The sequence below is a fragment of the Podarcis cretensis genome, assembly GCF_951804945.1.
Source record: "Podarcis cretensis genome assembly, chromosome: 8".
Classification (NCBI taxonomy): Eukaryota; Metazoa; Chordata; class Lepidosauria; order Squamata; family Lacertidae; genus Podarcis; species Podarcis cretensis.
In genome coordinates this window covers 22,290,694-22,310,046 of record NC_137177.1, presented here as the reverse complement: position 1 = coordinate 22,310,046, position 19,353 = coordinate 22,290,694, and the positions used below count along the sequence as shown (strand labels likewise).

Genomic DNA, 19,353 nt, shown 5'->3' with positions numbered 1-19,353 from the left:
CAACTACTTTTGTTATGTTGTAGTTATGTATCTTTCTCATATTGCAAGCCGTCTTGAGCATGCTTTGAAGCGTAGAAAGGTGGCATGCAAGTAAAATTATGAATGTGCAGAGAGTTCTGCCTCCACTATTGGAGACAGAATGCCATCTAGTATACTGGCAACTAGGAATCACAAGTTCTTACCAAGGGAAGTGGTGGGAACAAAGCACAACTCTTTGGGCTTCAGCCAAGTTGTTACTCACGCTGCACTGTTTCAACATGTGTATATGGGTTTTTTTAAAAAAAAGATAATTTAGCAGGGAATTTGTTGAGTCAGCAGCTGCTGCTCCTCCCTGTACATGACTTTGCTGTGTGATTCCCTTCCTCCCAAGTGATACGGGAGGATTTAGAGCTGTCAGGACTTGACATAGCAAAGGGTTGGTCTACAGCTTTTTTTGGATCATTCTCATTGATAGAAACAGTGCTAGACCTGCTTTTGCTGGGGAGTGGAGGAAATGTTTCTCAAACCAGGGCTCTCATCAACAGAGGCCCTGGCCCCTCCAGAGGTATTCCAACCACCTATTATTGTCACTCAAAAGAAACTGAACCATTTCTGCTAGGGTGTACCTACAGTGGTACCTCGGGTTAAGTACTTAATTCGTTCCGGAGGTCCGTTCTTAACCTGAAACTGTTCTTAACCTGAAGCACCACTTTCGCTAATGGGGCCTCCCGCTGCCGCCACACCACCGGAGCACAATTTCTGTTCTCATCCTGAAGCAAAGTTCTTAACCTGAAGCACTATTTCTCGATTAGCGGATTCTGTAACCTGAAGCGTATGTAACCTGAAGCATATGTAACCTGAAGCGTATGTAACCCGAGGTACCACTGTACTTGCTTGTGTGAACAAAGGTTTCAGAAAGCAATCTCTTGGGTCTCTATAATGGGTGGGCTAATAGATAATGAGTGATGACTTCTACCTGAGCTTGACCACAAATACAAAGTCTCTTGTTGCAGCCGTCCGAGACTGCAGTGGGCATCGCTTGGATACACAGCTCAGTAAAGGCATTTCTTAAGGCAGCTGGTGAGAGTTTGGTCAGATAACGAGCTCTAAAATGCTCTGTTTTCAAAAGTGGGTACCAAGGGTTGGAATTTGTTGTTTCTAATCACTTGCAAGTCCCTTCTGAATTCTATCCAGAAGAGTCCATCCCTTAGTTGACATTTATTCAAGGTCAAAGCAGAGCTTAGTTCTGGAAAATAATAATAGTCTACAATATCTTGACAAGCTGCTTTCCAGAGTTGGGTATCATCCAATTCCATAAAGCACAGAGCAGGAAAAGGCTCAGTAGGCATAGTAGCATTTTTTTTTAAAAAGCATTTTAACTGAGCGCAGTCCGCTCTTGCCTTAATTGTTGGCCACCTGGATTAGGTGCAATAGAACTGGAGCCAAAATAAAAACATTTTTTAATAGTTCTTCCAATTACTAAATTGAGCAGGTGGCAGTCTGCAGTGCCAATCTTCCTTTCTGCTGTGCTTAGGGAAGGAGGAAATCCCAGAGCCAGAGGAACTTGGTGGGGAAAGACTTCACCAAAGGATGAGGAAAGGAGAGGAAATGTCACATTTGACCAGGGGTGGGAGAGTCTTTGCAGGCCAAGAACCAGCTGCTGGAAGTCTGTGACCATGAGGCGCACTTACACAGGCACTGTCCTGATTCTGTGACCTAAGTCCCCTGCTTTTAAGTGCTGTATTGTTTTAACGGTACTGTTTTATTTGTATTTTAATTGGGGATGTTTGTTTATGTTAAAACATGTATCTACTACTTAATATTTTAAAAATCTCTCAATGGTATACAGTCTCCAAGTGGTGATTTTAACTGTTTATATTTTAATGATGAGTGTAACTTGGTTTTTATACTTTGTAAACTTATAGAACACAGACCCTCCAAGTGTTTCTATTTTCCAGGAACAGTCCTGTACTTACAGAAGCCATCTTACTTTCCGATTTGATCTCAGAATGTCCCTCCTTTCCTTAGGACGTCTCAATTTTCTTCAGAGAAATGTTGGAGGGTATGGTAGGATGTCCCTATTTTCATGGGGAAAATGTTGGAGGATATGGAGTTATCCAAACCCACCCACCCCGAGCCATCTGAAGGCAGCCCTATGTAGGGAAGCTTTTTTGATGTTTAATATTTTGTTGCGTTTTTATATATGTTTGAAGCTGCCCAGAGTGGCAACCAGTCAGATGGGTGAGGTACGAGAACACCATTGGAGGGCATGAGAACACCATTTTGGCATTAAGAGATAGCTGCAAGAGCAACAACAATATTAATTTTAATTTTAATTTTAATTTTAATAATGATGATGAAGAAATTCATCAAAGAAAATGCAAATGGATCTTGGCCAGGTTAAGCTCCTGAAAATACAGGAAAGAAAATCACCCTTTGTACTTGCAGATGACTATTCAAAGCTATGAAGTTGGTGGTGGTGATGGTTATATTTCCACGAATAACAAAGGTGCATAGAATGTCTTTGTTTTCAATTAATGGGACGCGGGTGGCGCTGTCGGTTAAACCACAGAGCCTAGGGCTTGCCGATCAGAAGGTCGGCGGTTTGAATCCCTACGACAGGGTGAGCTCCCGTTGCTTGGTCCCAGCTCCTGCCAACCTAGCAATTCGAAAGCACGTCAAAGTGCAAATAGATAAATAGGTACCGCTCTGGCGGGAAGGTAAACGGCGTTTCCGTGCGCTGCTCTGGTTAGCCAGAAGCAGCTTAGTCATGCTGGCCACATGACCCGGAAGCTGTACGCCGGCTCCCTCGGCCAGTAAAGTGAGATGAGCACCGCAACCCCAGAGTCGTCCGCGACTGGACCTTACCATCAGGGGTCCCTTTACCTTAACCTTTCAATTGACAGAGTCTGTTCTACATGTCAGTTACATTCAGCATGAGACATCGTTGTCATAGGCATCATAGCTATGTAGCTGGTTGATCTATTCTGAGCACATCGTTATACCATTAAAAAGAATTAGGAACCTGAGCTTGAAGTATCCCACTGGCTGCCCTCCACAACTAGCCTTTTCCTCTGTTATTGACACCATTTGTTCTCACGCACCCCCAGCTGTTTCACTGAAGTGTTTTCCCAGTTGTTCGCCCCCCCACTTGCCCCCTCCTTTCCCTCTCTTTCATGTGCAGGTTTTCACTGATGCCTTTGGCTTCCAACAAAAACCCCACAGCCCAAGCCCTGCATGCATAGACTAGCAAAGAGCAATTGTGTCACCCGGTAAAGAGTGATCTACGACGTGATTGGTGACGTGCTCAGTAATGCTGTGATGCCCTGCCTGTCTGAATTGCCCGCCTGTACACTGCCATGACCTGTTCTGCAAGGTGTCCTCTTATGCTGTTGCTTACTCAACACCTTAAAAAAAAATGCTATATGCACTACTACTACACCAATCCCTAGCAGAAAGTAGATAATTTAAATTTCCTTTTTTAGTGCACTTAAGTGCATGAGCAGAAAAAGGAAAATAATGCTCCAGGTTTTTTTACAAACACTATACTGTAGCTTGGAACAAGAGCTGCAGTTGTAATGGTTCTACAGCACTCAGAAGGCACCAGGAGATTGTGTGGGTCTTTCGAGAAATCCCCAAAGTTGGGGAATCCATGCCATGGAAGGTTAGAGTATCTCTTATGTTGCCGGCATTCTAATGCTGTTTGAAACTGTCCACTCCAGCTTTTGATTTCTTGGCTGCTTAGCTTTTATTGTTTTAATCTGGCCATCATATTTTATTGATTCTTCTGTGTATTTCTCTTTTTTGATAATCTCATTCTTAATCAAAAATATTTGATGATTATGGATGATATCCAACTATATTGGGTGGAAACTCTATTTTAATAGGTCTATTCTGATTGACGTCGGATAGCACTTTATATTTTATTCTTTTATAATGGGGATAAGGAACTTGTGACCCTCCAGATGTTCCTGGACTGCAACTCCCATCACCCCTAGCCAGCATGGTCAGTGCTCAAGGATGATGGGAGTTGTAGTCCAGCAACATCTTGAGGGCCACAGATTCCTCATCTCTGATTTATAAGTATATTTAGAAACCAATTGGTTATAAAAAAAAAAAGCATAGCAGGGAACAAATCATTAGGATATCATACAATACAGAACAAATGACCAACACTGGATAAAATTAATTCCCTACTAGGCAAAACAAGAAAAAATAATAACCAGGCGATGCAGAATTGTAGGTGTCTATCTGATTTGGAACAGCGTCGCACAGAAACTATGCCAAAGCCTCAGTTCATGTAGAAACTAAGCAAATATGATAACATATTTGTTGTTAGTTGCTTTGGACATCTGTTCTGTAGGGGAGAAGTGAGGTGTACAATCTCCTTTAAGTAAATAAATGAACAAATAAATAAAGCAGAGTGGCAGAATTCATGTTGGTGGGGGAGATGTTCTTGCTGCATTTGTGTGCAGAGATGTTTGTTCAAAAAAAAGAAGAAAATAAATTGCACAGTGATTTAATGCACAGATTTGCTTGTGCCTGTGACCTACCTGCACAGGGAGCAGGGGAAGAGGTTTGTGAAGGGAATGGTCTGAAGGCTCATGAAGCCAACATCTTGTTGCAGCTAAGCAGGTCTGAGTCTGGTCAGTTCCTATGCCACTATGGGTTCTACAACAGAAGGGAGGCAGGATATCAGTGCATGACAATAAATACAGTGGTACCTCAGAAATCAAACGGAATCCGCTCTAGAAGTCCGTTCGACTTCCAAAACATTCGGAAACCAAGCCACGACTTCCGATTGGCTGCAGGAAGCTCCTGCAGCCATTCGGAAGCTGTGGAAGTCACGACGGATGTTCGGGTTCCAAAGAACGTTCGCAAACCAGAACACTCATTTTGCGGGCTTTGGGAGCCAAAACATTCGACTCACAAGGCCTCTGGGATCCAAGGTACAACGGTAAAGTCTACTGGCTGCTATTGCAGCACCTAATTTTACTGCAGCCGCAGGATGGGCAATGTGGAATATTAACATGGGAAATGGTGCAATGGTATGGTTCTGGCCTACCCACCCAGTCTATCTCTTTTTAAAAAAACTACGGTTCACTCAACATCCATTTCCTAGAAGTGGACAGCCCACATAACACTCTGGCAAGGTCCCCAATACATAACTGGTTGTCTGGCAGGGAGACTGGGCAATTATAGCAGTAATTATCCATATGGCAGCCCCTGCTCCCAAGTTCTGTAGGAGGTTTGTCTGCCAACTGCTCCTGCCTTGTGTTTTTGTAGCTTGGTGAGAGTCTGGGGTGGAGTTGTCCAGGAACAAACCACAGTTAAGGAAGGCTGCTGGGTTCATACATAACACCATGCTATACTTAAAACAAAGCAGGATTTATAAGTCAACAACAAACCATGGCTTCAGGTGATTATGGTTTATTGGTAAGTCAACAACAAACCATGGCTTCAGGTGATTATGGTTTATTGGGAGTAAACAAATCAAAGTTAAGACACTGAGCAGGGTTCACACATAGCAGTAAGCTATTGTTCAGTCAACGATAGTCCGATAAACCATGGTTTAGTGTTACGTGCAAATTCCTAGCAACCATTATCTTTGTTTTTCTGCTGATAGACCATGAACCATTATTATTATTATTATTATTATTATTATTATTATTATTATATTACCACCCTTCAGCCAAAGGTCCCAGGGCAGCTTACAACATTAAAACACAATATTAAAAACAGTTTTAAATAACTTACAATCACAAAAATAAATCAGGTCTGAAATATGTACACCTCAAGTGTCAAAAGCCAGGGTACAGAGGTGCGTCTTCAGTGGAAGTTGTATGAAGGTGCCAGACATACCTCTGTGGGGAGAGAATTTGACATCTTGGGGCTGCCGCCACCTGAGCCTCTGGGGGGCGGGTACTAGAAAGAGGGCTTCCTCTGCCAATCTTAGCAACGAAGTGGGCATATAGATGGTATTTCGGATATTTGGGACCCAAGTTATTTAGGGTTTTAAACACTAATGTAAGCACCTTGAATTGGGCCCAGAAATGAACAGCAGCCAATTCAATTCTTTTTAAAGCAGTGGTTATATGAGGTCTAAAGGGAACCCTACCCCAAAATCTGGCTGCCACATTTTGGACCAATTGCAGTTTCTAAGACGTCTTCATGAGCAACTCCACGTTGAGCTTTAAGATCTGACGCAACTGAATTCCAATTGCAAAATGGGAGCAGAGCTACTCAGAAAGAATAACAACTTTGCGAGGGGGAAAAAATCAGTAAGATTCAGAAGGTGCTGGTGTTAGTTGTTTTATGATACAAATAGAGAAGTTGAGAAACCCATCGTGGTTTCTGTTTTCAGGATGGAGCACAGACACAGAGGGGGAAATGGAGACATCAGAAACTACGAAATCTGCCCAGAGAATCTCGCAGCCTCTCAGCAGACCCGAACATGAAGCACTGGCCAGACTAGAAGCTTAGTTATAACGGCAGACCTTGCTGCAATCCTACACTCTCTTAGCTGGGAGTAAGCCCCATTAAACTCAAATGGGGCTTCTCAGGTGAACATGTGTAAAACTCTCAGGTGAACATGCGTAAGACTTCACTGAAAATGATCAAGGCGTCTTAAAATGTAGGGCCAGTGTACCATCTTCTCCTTGTCCCAGGCTCGCTTAAAATATAACTTTTGTCAGAGGAAAATTGGTTCCCTGAATTAAATCTGGGTTGGGGACCAGGAACAGAGCTACATAATACAAAGTACAGTGGTACCTCGGGTTACATACACTTTTGGTTACAGACTCCGCTAACCCAGAAATAGTACCTCGGGTTAAGAACTTTGCTTCAGGATGAGAGCAGAAATCGTGCTCCGGCAGCAGCGGGAGGCCCCATTAGCTAAAGTGGTGCTTCAGGTTAAGAACAGTTTCAGGTTAAGAACGGACCTCCGGAACAAATTAAGTATTTAACCCGAGGTACCACTGTACACCCAACACACATCACTCCCCAGCCCAATAATCCTGGAAACTGTGGTTTGATAAGGATTTGGGGGATCATAGCTCTGTGAGGGCTCTCTGATTCAGGTCTGGTTTAAAGATAAGCATGCATAAAAATGGAGAGCAGGAGGTGGAACCTTGAAGTTGCCCCTTAAGAGTCAGGATCACCTGGTCAGCACTCGGAGAGGGCATGCAAGTCGCTTCGCACCAGCCTCTATTATGGTGAGATGGATTGTTTTGTATTTCTCTTTACACGATAGCCATTGTTTCCGAATCTGCATATGTGCACATACATTTCCATATGCAATTGGTGGGATCTTTTGCCCTCTTTTAAAAGTGCTATTTTTGGCAATGCATAACTAGTCACTCAGCTAGTAGCTGGCTGGCTCAAGGTCGCCCACTGAGATTCACAGCTGAGTGGAGATTTGAACACAGATCTCCCAAGGTCCTAGTCTCGCACTGTAACTCCTACCAAAGGAACAAGCTACTCCAGTGAAGCCATACCACATCTTTGCTGAAATGTCAAATCATTATGACAGAGAAGTTACGTTTTCACATGTAGAGAGCTGACTGCATTTTCCTTGCCACACAATGCCTCGCTCACTCCCAAAATGTGACAACTTCATGATTTATTTATTTTTAAACCGTGCTAGAGCCTAGCAGAGTTGCGAAAGTTAGCATGGCGTTAGACCACGCTCTATATTTGGGATGGGGAAGCTGTGGCCCTTCAGATGTTGCTAAACTACAACGCCCATCATCCATCAGCCTTGACCATGCTGGCTGTAGCTGGTGAAAGTTGTAGCACAGCAACATCTGGAGGGCCCCAGGTTTCCCATCCCTCCTCTGCAGTCGCCAACAACCACATGTTCCCCTTGTTCCTTCCAAAATGACCCATCTATATCTAATGCAGCGTTGTTGCTTTTCTAGTTTTCTTGCAGCCTCCTTTTGAATTATGGTGCTGGAGGAGACTCTTGAGAGTCCCATGGACTGCAAGAAGGTCAAACCTATCCATTCTGAAGGAAATCAGTCCTGAGTGCTCACTAGAAGGACGGATCCTGAAGCTGAGGCTCCAATACTTTGGCCACCTCATGAGAAGAGAAGACTCCCTGGAAAAGAGCCTGATGTTGGGAAAGATGGAGGGCACAAGGAGAAGGGGACGACAGAGGACGAGATGGTTGGATAATGTTCTCGAAGCTACCAGCATGAGTTTGACCAAACTGCGGGAGGCAGTGGAAGACAGGAGTGCCTGGAGTGCTCTGGTCCATGGGGTCACGAAGAGTCGGACACGACTAAACAACTAAACAACAACAACATATCTAATGCAGCATTGTTGCTTTTCTAGTTTTGTTGCAGCCGTTTGAGGTTTCAGGCTGCGGGCCACGTGCCTCTGTGTCTCATTCTGCAGCACTTTCTGGAGCAAACAGCAAGACAGCAAGGAGCTAGAAACTTGGCTGCTGGTTTCACTTAACTTCCTTGCGGGGTATTTTCAGTTTTAAGATGAGTATGTTTCTTTTTCAGCATAACATGTAATCGGAAGCAAAAACGTGCCTTTCCTAATGACACAGGGCTCTGGTGGTGCAAAACCGATACAAAGTTCAAGATTTGTATGAGGTAGAATACAAAAGTGAAGGAGTCACTGGGACTGGAATCCCCCAGGTCGTTTTAGCCAAAATGAATACCCAGAAGCAATCTGGAAGCCAAGGAAGGTGGCCTAAAACCAGCATAATTTAGGCCACATCTGCACCTTATGTTTAAAGCACTCTTATACCACTTGAAGGGACGTGGGTGGCGTTGTGGGTTAAACCACAGAGGCTAGGACTTGCCGATCTGAAGGTCAGCGGTTCGAATCCCCATGACGGGGTGAGCTCCTGTTGCTGAGTCCCTGCTCCTGCCAACCTAGCAGTTTGAAAGCACCTCAAAGTGCAAGTAGATAAATAGGTACTGCTCCGATGGGAAGGTAAATGGCATTTCCATGCGCTGCTCTGGTTCACCAGAAGCGGCTTAGTCATGCTGGCCACATGACCCGGAAGCTGTACGCCGGCTCCCTCGGCCAATAAAGTGAGATGAGCACCGCAACCCCAGAATCGGTCACGACTGGACTTAATGGTCAGGGGTCCCTTTACTTTTTATACCACTTTAAACCGTCATGGCTTACCTCAAAGAATCCTGGAAGCTGTAGTTTTGTTCTCGGAGTTGTTAGGAGGCCCCCTGTTCCCTCACAGAGCTATAATTCACAGAGTGGTTTTGTGGGAGGGAAGTATATAGCTCACCGATGTGTGGAGTAATTGATAAAAGAATTGGCTGGATCCCTAGACCCAAAGCATGGGGCTAAACACACAGACAGCCCCCAGCAGAGTTTAAAAGTCACAAAAGCAAGCAGCAATATAGCGTAGGGCTGTAACTCTTGCAGGGCAACAGGGCAACTCCTAACAACTCTCAGCACCCTTAACTACAGCTCCCAGAATTCTTTAGGGGAAGCCATGGCTGTTTAAAGTGGTATGATAATGCTTTAAAAGCATGGTATGAATGTGGCTATGGTCCCCCCTGAACACTAATTTCTCACGCTAGCAAGGTTATGCTTAAAATTCTACAAGGAAGGCTCAAGCAGTATGTGGACCGAGAACTCCCAGAAGTGCAAGCTGGATTTAGAAGAGGCAGAGGAACCAGAGACCAAATTGCAAACATGCGCTGGATTATGGAGAAAGCTAGAGAGTTCCAGAAAGACATTTACTTCTGCTTCATTGACTATGCAAAAGCCTTTGACTGTGTCGACCATGGCAAACTATGGCAAGTTCTTAAAGAAATGGGAGTGCCTGATCACCTCATCTGTCTCCTGAGAAATCTCTATGTGGGACAAGAAGCTACAGTTAAAACTGGATATGGAACAACTGACTGGTTCAAAATTGGGAAAGGAGTACGACAAGGCTGCATTTTGTCTCCCTGCTTATTTAACTTATATGCAGAATTCATCATGCGAAAGGCTGGGCTGGATGAATCCGAAGCCGGAATTAAGATTGCCGGAAGAAATATCAACAACCTCAGATATGCAGATGACACAACCTTGATGGCAGAAAGTGAGGAGGAATTAAAGAACCTTTTATTGAGGGTGAAAGAGGAGAGTGCAAAATATGGTCTGAAGCTCAACATCAAAAAAACGAAGATCATGGCTACTGGTCCCATCACCTCCTGGCAAATAGAAGGGGAAGAAATGGAGGCAGTAAGAGATTTTACTTTCTTGGGCTCCATGATCACTGCAGATGGTGACAGCAGCCACGAAATTAAAAGACGCCTGCTTCTTGGGAGAAGGGCAATGACAGGCCTAGATAGCATCTTGAGAAGTAGAGACATCACCTTGCCAACAAAGGTCCGTATAGTTAAAGCTATGGTTTTCCCAGTAGTGATGTATGGAAGTGAGAGCTGGACCATAAAGAAGGCTGATCGCCGAAGAATAGATGCTTTTGAATTATGGTGCTGGAGGAGACTCTTGAGAGTCCCATGGACTGCAAGAAGATCAAACCTCTCCATTCTGAAGGAAATCAGCCCTGAGTGCTCACTGGAAGGACAGATTGTGAAGCTGAGGCTCCAGTACTTTGGCCACCTCATGAGAAGAGAAGACTCCCTGGAGAAGACCCTGATGTTGGGAAAGATGGAGGGCACAAGGAGATGGGGGCGACAGAGGACGAGATGGTTGGATAGTGTTTTTGAGGTTACCAGCATGAGTCTGACCAAGCTGCGGGGGGCAGTGGAGGACAGGAGTGCCTGGCGTTCTCTGGTCCATGGGGTCACGAAGAGTCGGACACGACTAAACGACTAAACAACAACAAAATGGTCCCCCCTGCCAGCCCAGACGACAATCTGAGGAAGGGTAATTGCTCAGTTGCGGATCATCTGCTTTGTGTGCAGAAGTTCCCAGGTTTGATCCCCGGGATCACCAGATAGGGTTGAGAAAGACCACTGTCTGAAACCCTGGAGAACCACTGCCAGTCCGCAAGGACAGTACTGAGCTAGGTGGACCAATGACCAGACTTGGCCTAAGGCATCTTCCGATGGTCCTATAATCTGGGCTTGGCATTCTTGGCCAATTTCATTTCCCAGACTGTCCCTATGGGCAGCCACCGCATAGAGAGTGTAGTAGTGCATCGTTGCTGCAGTGTTGGCTCCTATCAGGACTGCAGCCCAGCCCCCTGTCCCCAGCCCTCTTCAATGAATGGGCACGCCACCCACGCCACCCTGGATCTCAGCCAGGATTGTTTCCATGAGAGTCACCCTCCGCTTCCTTCCCCTTCTGTCTAGCTCCATCGCATCGCAGCCTCTGCTGTTGTGATGGCATGAACCACATTAAACGAGTCCTCTGGCTTCTTTGTGGTGACAAGTGCAATATCTATTAGCAGCAGTAGCTGTGGCTCGTTTTATCATATTTCCCAGCCCTGAGTCACCATGACTGTTGAGTGGCTTAACCCTGTAGGTACCAAGTCCTGGAGGTGTCTACAAGAAAGGAAAGGAGCAGGAAGGAGGAAGGCATGGGGCAACATGGTGGAGAGGCATCTGTGAGTGGGTTCCATGCCTTGCCAGTTCAAAGGAGGCTCACAACTACTTTGAGGCACATGTAAGATGCATTTGATCAATTTCATCTGTTTCTGTGCCCTAAACCAGGGCTCTTCTTCTTTGGCGATCACTCAAAGCCAAGTAAGATTGTCTTCCATAAACACGGTTTTAGCAATGAGTCCAGAAGTGACTGTGGAGGCCAATTCTGGATCCACACGTGCTTCCACAGTGGGGACATAGATTTCTGCGGCCCTACAGATGTTGTCAGGCTCCAACTCTCATCAGCTTCAGGCAGCATGGCCAACGGTCAGGGATGATGGGAGTTATAATCCTGAACCTCTGGAGGTCTGCAGGTTATCCATCCCTGCTATAAATCTCAAGACAAAGTGATTGGTGCCAACTTGATGTATTCAAAAGAAGTTTAGGCCAACTCATGGAGGATCAAGCTATCAATGGCTTCTAGACTTCTAGTCCTTCCTCCATGGCCAAGATGCAATGTGTATCCCTTCTTTGCCTCAATAAAGATTGATTCCTTACTCTCAGATAAGAGCCTCTGTTCACATGGTCTAGGCAGAAGCCAGGGCAAGTGGGATGGTGGCGGAGGCTCTCTCAAGAGGACAAGGGTCCCACTGAGAGCAACTTGCCCAAAGGACCTGCAAAACCGGCAGCTAGCTCTGTGTGCAAGGGTTTCCTTCTGCATTTTTCAACAGTCCACGTGGCATTTGTTTTGTATAGCTTGTCCTTGAGTCTCTGCTTATATCCAAGGGATGAGCAACTTGGTGCCCTCCAATTCCCATCAGCCTCAGCCAGCATGGCCAATGGTCAGGGATGATAGAAACTGTAGTCTGCCACATTAGCTAGCACTGTTGTGAGGATGTCACAGTTCCCCAGTACAGTGGTGCCTCGGGTTACATACGCTTCAGGTTACATACGCTTCAGGTTACACACTCCGCTAACCCAGAAATAGTGCTTCAGGTTAAGAACTTTGCTTCAGGATGAGAACCGAAATCGTGCTCTGGCGGCGCGGCAGCAGCAGGAGGCCCCATTAGCTAAAGTGGTGCTTCAGGTTAAGAACAGTTTCAGGTTAAGAACGGACCTCTGGAACGAATTAAGTACTTAACCCAAGGTACCACTGTATAAGGTTACATGCCCACCATAGTCCAGCTACTGGTCACCTCAGGATTGGATTATTATGTGAGGCTGCCCTTAGGCCTAGTCTGGAAGCTCTAGTATGTGCAGAAAGTAGCAGAAATCGTGCTCTGGCGGCGTGGTGGCAGCAGGAGGCCTCATTAGCTAAAGTGGTGCTTCAGGTTAAGAACAGTTTCAGGTTACGAACGGACTTCCAGAACGAATTAAGTACTTAAGCCGAGGTACCACTGTACTCAAACCATAATATTTTGCTCTTGGAATACACAGCTCTTCTCTCAAGGTTCCACACTTGTTGCTGTTGTGATTGCCCACATGAAACGTGGTTCCTCTGGTGTCACAAACACCCTGTCTCATTAGCAAATCAGCCCACCTGCCGCTCACATTTTGATGATGTGAGCTCCACCTTTCCTGTGAAGGAACACACTATCTTACAGAGATATTGTCTGAACAGAACTTTTTGTTCTATTTTTTTAAATGGCGTGTGCTCTGTCCTCCTCAGTCTAAAGACAGGACCCTCCTCCTCCCTGATAAAACTCACATAGCCTACACCACAACGTGCCACAAGCACCGTGATATCACTGCTGTGTAGGCAAGTGTCAGTGTCTAGATAACAAGGTTGTTGTACTGAAAGCCAAATTTCCACTTCCCACATTTCAAAAATGAATGTGGCCAGAAGTTCTGAGAATGGTGATGTTGTCAGCTGTGAGGCAGAGCTAGCCTAGGTCCCAGCTTCATCTCAAAGGCTTCTCTCTCTTCATTTACTTCCTTTTATTTCAAAGTGGTAGACTGGCAGAAGAAGAACAATTTTGTTTTTAGGGCGACCACTAGGATGACCAGAAGCAAAAGAGGACAGGGCTCCTACACTTTTGACCGGTATGTAAAATAAATAATCCAGCAAACATTCCCACTTCTATACAACTACTAAAGGGCAGGAGCTCTGCCCACCCCAGAGATCATGTAAGTTTCCAAAGGGAGTCTCAGGCGTCCCTATAGTATGATGCAACAATAACTAGTTCATCCTCATATTTCACATTTCATATTTTGATATGTTGATTTACACACATGTACACACACAAAGTTTAAGAGCTTAGGAATCTGCCTTGGAGCAATTCCCTCCATTGGTCCATCCAGCTGTTTTAATCTCTTTTGAATTTAATGCTAATTTAAATTGTTTTTGCCCATTTTATTGCTCATTTTAATTCATTGCAATCTGCTTAAGGTTTTATTGCAATCAAGCCTTATATAAATTTTGATAAATGGATAAATAGCTCCATATTGTCAACACTGATTGGCAGCGACTCTCTGGGGTTTCATGCAGAAGTCTTTGTCCCGCTCAACTTGGAGACGCCTGGGATTGAATCTGGGACTTTGCTGTAAACCAGTAACAGGACTCTTAGGTAGCACACAGCTTAATAAAAAGCACGAAAATGAAAACAAAACTACCCTTGGAAACCGCAGCCCAAAAAAATCCAACAATACTAAAATAATCCAGCAAAGCTATGAAACAAAACAAAAACCGTTATCTGCCCACATCCTCAAGCCATTGCAGGGTTTCAGTACTGAGGGTCCCCCAAATATACTGAAACCAATGCTCAAATCTTCACCTCCAAATGAAGGTGGAAAATTGGGGCAGCCATTTTGGTAAACCCCACCATAAAAGATGCTGAATGAAAAGTTTTTACAAAGTGATAAAACAACGTTGTTTTTGGTAGCGGGTGCACTTCTCTGGGGAGGGCATTCCAAATTCAGCATGCCACAACTGCAAAAAGACTTTTTTTCCTGTTGACCCACCTGCCAGACCTGAACTTTTAAGGCCCCATCTACATTATATATTTACATATCTGCCAACTGTCCTGGGGGGAAAAATGGCATCCTATTTATTCATGTGAGAAGATGGCGGCCAAAATGGCCACCGCAATTTTGTGCAATTTCAGGCCATACTCTCGCCCTGGGGGAGGGAAGCACTTTTTCAGGGAAGTGACCTTGCATGGCACCCCAAAACGGGCATTTTTTGGCGCCATGTCTGAAAAAAGTACATTTGTGGGGGCTGCGATCTCACATGGGTCACATGACTCACACAGGCCCCAGAAAATGGCAACCCGGTTTGGGGCTGCTTTATACTAGACTAGAGGGTATGTATTTAAAACAGTATCATACTATTTTAAACAGTCATGGCTTCCCCTAAAGAATCCTGGACATGGTCGTTTTTTAAGGGGGCTGAGAGACCCCTATTCCCCTCAAAAAGCTACAATTCTCTGTGGTTTAACCATCAATCCCTCTTCTCAGGGAACACTGTCTTGTGAGGGATAAACTACAGCGCCCATAATTCTTTTGTATATTTTGTATGTAAAATATATACAGGTATATATATAGTTTTAATGTGATCCCATTGAGATCCCAAGATGAAATTTTGCAGGTAGCTCTTAGAAATATTAAATAATCAATGCATTTTTAAAAAAATGTTGTATCACATTAATTTTTTAAAAAACTTTTTTTAAATTTTAAATTTTGTAACTTAAATTTAAAATTCAAAGTAACTCTATCATGTGACATATCATATTGAAGCGCATGAAGTTCTAAAGAGATTTGTATTTTTAGTTTTGATGTATCTCGATTCTGGGCTGAGCTTTTAAGGTTTTTGTGTAGTCCGGCAAGCCAAAATTGTCTGTGTTTTTTTAATTCCAAACCCTCATAACACAAAAACGGGATGAGATAAAAAAAAAAGATTTCAACTTAGTTTTGATCATTCAACAAGTGTACAAAATGTTAAGAAAATTGGATGACATGAAGTAAAAAAAGCTGGATCACTTGATATGGAATGACCCCATTGTGCTTTAAATATATCGTGTATACACAGCCTTCGATGCCAAACAAAGACCTTTCTTTGTTATTCCCAGAGGCTTTGTACATTTTTATCTCCAGGCTTTGACCTTGTTATATAACTGCGTCTTTTGAAACAAGCAAGCAAGCAAGCAAGCAAGCAAGCAAGCAAGCAAGCAAGCAAATAAATAAATAAATAAATAAATAAAGGATTATGTATTCTATTTCATTGCACTGATCTGATTGCTTCTATATTTTCTCTGCGCAGCACTCTGGGAATCATGTTGGCTGAAGAACAATAAGGAATTGTTCACAACAACAACAAAATGAGTGTGAGTGTATGGTTGAGAGATTGTTATTGTTGGCATCCGTCTGTCTCTGGAGACAATGGAGGAGTATGCCTTTGTGAAGTCCAAGTGTTGGACAGTTGCAACGCCAGCTGTGGCTGTAGAGATTGATGCAGGAAAGACATGTTTTGTTGCAGCTGGGGCAGATGAAGGCGTCTGGTTGCGTTGCTACAGATGCGCCATGGCGTTTCTCCGCTCTGCGCTCCACCCAGCGGTCATTTCTCCTCTGGCCACTGCTATGGATACACAACCTGATTGTCTGTCTCCAGGCCCTGCGGTTGTCTGTGAGGGATTCCCACACGGCAGGTTTAATGTTGCCAGCATTCACATCACATTCGCAGACATATTTGTAACACAGAGCTCATATCCGTCAACTGTCCCAGGGGGGAAATGGAACAGTCCCGTATTTTCTTGTGAGAGAACAGTGGTCCCAATGGCCCCTGCAATCTCTTGTCGCACTCTCGCCCCCAGAAGGGTCTTTTTTCAAGGCGGTGATATTATGCAGTGCCCCAAAACATGCATTCTGGGGCACTGTGCCCCCCAAAAAGCATTTTTGGGAGTCCGCAATCTCATGCAGGTCATGTGACTCACACATGTGACTCACCCAGAAGATGGTGTTCCAGTTTGGGGCCGCTTCATATTGCAGAGTATGAGAGTTGGCCTGCCAACGGGCCTGGTCCCCAAAGCCAGTAATCACAGAACCAGAGCAGCACACTCGGTGCTGTTGGGCTCCCTCCGTCCCTGACCATTAGCCATGCTGGCTGGAGCTGCGCTTAGAATAGAGCTGGCGCATGTAAAAGTGCAGGAAGAAGGCTTTTTAGTTGTTATTATTACTGAGTCACGGCTCCTTGGCGCTTCAAATACCCTGAGGGAAGAGGGGCTGCCCCCATTGATTTCAGTGAGGAGGACAGCTGGTTGAATTATGTGCGCAGAGGCAGAGGAACCCAGTGAACAGCAGCAAATTTAAGAAATAGCCTTAGAAAGTCTGTGCAGACCCTTTCTAGTTTCTAGTTTAGCAGACGCTGGGCATATATTTTCAGATTCTGTTATTTGTGCGCGGGGAAAAGACAGCTGCCTGCTTCTGGGCAACCACATCCACGCAGATTTCTGGATCTCGTGATTATACAGTAGAACGTATAAGACCAAAGAAGGTGACTAATTTCCCAGCTTGCATACTTAGGGAAACTTCCCATAGTACTGCATGATTTGAACCCAGCACTGCAAGTTAATGTGAACTGCAGTTAGTGGAACTTGAACCAGGCCTCGTTCCTTTTTAAAATGAACTTTCTAAACTCTGGCATTCATATGTACATAAGCAACCGTTCTTGCTAATAAACTGCGGGTGAGGCAAAAGAGGGCCCAATCCACATACAGTGGTACCTCTGGTTACGTACTTAATTCGTTCCACAGGTCTGTTCTTAACCTGAAACTGTTCTTAACCTGAAGCACCACTTTAGCTAATGGGGCCTCCCACTGCTGCTGTGCCGCCGCCGCTGCGCAATTTCTGCTCTCATCCTGAAGCAAAGTTCTTAACCTGAGGTATTATTTCTGGGTTAGCGGAGTCTGTAACCTGAAGCGTATGTAACCCGAGGTACCACTGTACTGTACACTGGGCCCAGGAAACCCTGTTAGCACCCCATAGCTCAAAATAAGCTGGCAGCTGGAGTTTGTGTCCCTCCTTTCCCCAACCCGAAAATTCAGCCTAATCTTGCATCTATATATGTCTATCAGCATATACAAATTTTATGCAGATTTGCACCATCTGCCTGTGCGGGACAGGAAGGGGACAAAAGTTATCTTATTCACCTGGTTTGACAAGGAAAGGCATGGTTGGCCTTTTAAAAGCAGGAAAAACACACAATTGGGAAGACCTGGGCTTACCGCGTCATCTCCATGTGTTCTTGCGTAGGAAATGGTTAAACAAGAACAGTGGACTCTGCTCTCCTGCCCTTGTGCTCAGCGCAAGAGGTTTCTAGCAACAAGGTGTGTGCGCACGTGGCAGACGGGTGAAGCCAGGTATGCTTGCCACATGCCACAAAGCAGGGATGGAACATGGAGGCAGCTGCTGCCCATTCAAGGCCAAAACGTAAAGGTGTAAAGGTGAGGGAATCACCTTGCTTAGGGCACAAGGTTGTTGCTTTTCCCTTCAATGACAGCAGATTTCATACACCTCAGTCGTTTCTTGGGTGCTTAGGAATAACCAAAAAAAGAAGAGAGGAACCTGTAAAACAGGTCTCTGTGACCTCTTGATGGAACAGCTCCAGCTGGCCGTGAGTCACATATACAACTTACCCACTCCAGGTCTAGCAGAAGAAGCAAGCGCTACCAGGCGGGCTTAAAAACCTGCCCCAGGAGAGGAGGACTGCCAGGCTCACAAATGGCGAAGAAAGGAATTCAGCCCTGTTTGGGGTGGGGTGGTACTTGAAGAATCAGGCGTCTGGTTTTCTTCTTGATTTGGCCTTGTACCTTCATGCCCATGTAGCAGCTATGTGCATCTTTTACCCAATTTAGATGGGTGCACCAGCTGCTCCTGCTCCTGAGGTCACGTGGGGCGACGGCAACTCATGCCTTAGTGACGTCTAGACTGGATTACTGCATTGCACCCTGCATGGGGGGGGGCTGCCTTTGGAACCTTCAGCTGGCCCAGAAGGCAGTAGCAAGGAATGTGATGTGTGCTGGCCTCGTGAGACAATATCATGCCTATCCTGCAGTACCTCCACCAGTTTCCAGAGCAATTCAAAGACTTGGTAATCATCTTGAAACTCCTAAGTGGCCTGGGTTGGGGGTAACCAATGTGGGAAACATTGCTGGACTCCAGCTCCCATCAGACTCTGCCAGCATGGCCAATGGCCAGGAGTGATCAGAGGTGTAGCCTTTATATATCTATTTTGTTGGCATCTGACTGTCTCGAGAGACAATGGATTGAAGTCAAATCACTGCATTAGCAGCACCAAAATGACCTCCCCCGGGGTGCACGACTGGGCAGTGCGCATGGAGGTCTTCGGCTGCTCAGACAACAAAACCCTCCTCTTGGCCGTGCTGTTGTGGTCCAAAGGAAAGCAGAGCCACACATTTGGCACCAGCCTGGCTTCAGGAGTGCCAGGAGGACTGTAGGTGTACATGGTGCCATCCAACCATCTTAGGGAGTCCACTGCAGATTTGTGTAGGGTTTACTCCTAGTGGTTAAGAGCGGTGGACTCGTAATCTGGTGAACGGGGTTCGCGTCTCCGCTCCTCCACATGCAGCTGCTGGGTGACCTTGGGCTAGTCACACTTCTCTGAAGTCTCTCAGCCCCACTCACCTCACTGAGTGTTTGTTGTGGGGGAGGAAGGGAAAGGAGAATGTTAGCCGCTTTGAGACTCCTTCAGGTAGTGATAAAGCGGGATATCAAATCTAAACTCTTCTTCTTATGCTTAGAGGGAGAGGGTGCTTCCAAAAGGGGGCATAATTTGCAAATGGGCCATTGGGATATTTTGTTTTTACTCTTATTGGGTTTCTCTTGGACAGGGTAAATCCTTAAC

At 45.2% G+C, this 19,353-nt stretch overlaps 1 long non-coding RNA gene across 2 annotated transcripts in view; it reads right to left on the bottom strand.

Annotated features, from left to right (window-relative positions):
- Positions 1-19,353, bottom strand: part of LOC307221815 — a 92,451-nt gene that overhangs the window by 63,079 nt on the left and 10,019 nt on the right. The window contains exon 1 of one of the 2 annotated variants that reach the window (XR_013841547.1): positions 4,533-4,615. The exons of the other annotated variant lie outside the window; for it this stretch is intronic. This is a non-coding gene — a long non-coding RNA (uncharacterized lncRNA). Of the gene's footprint in view, positions 1-4,532; positions 4,616-19,353 lie in introns of those variants that run through there. 2 annotated transcript variants of the gene reach the window in all.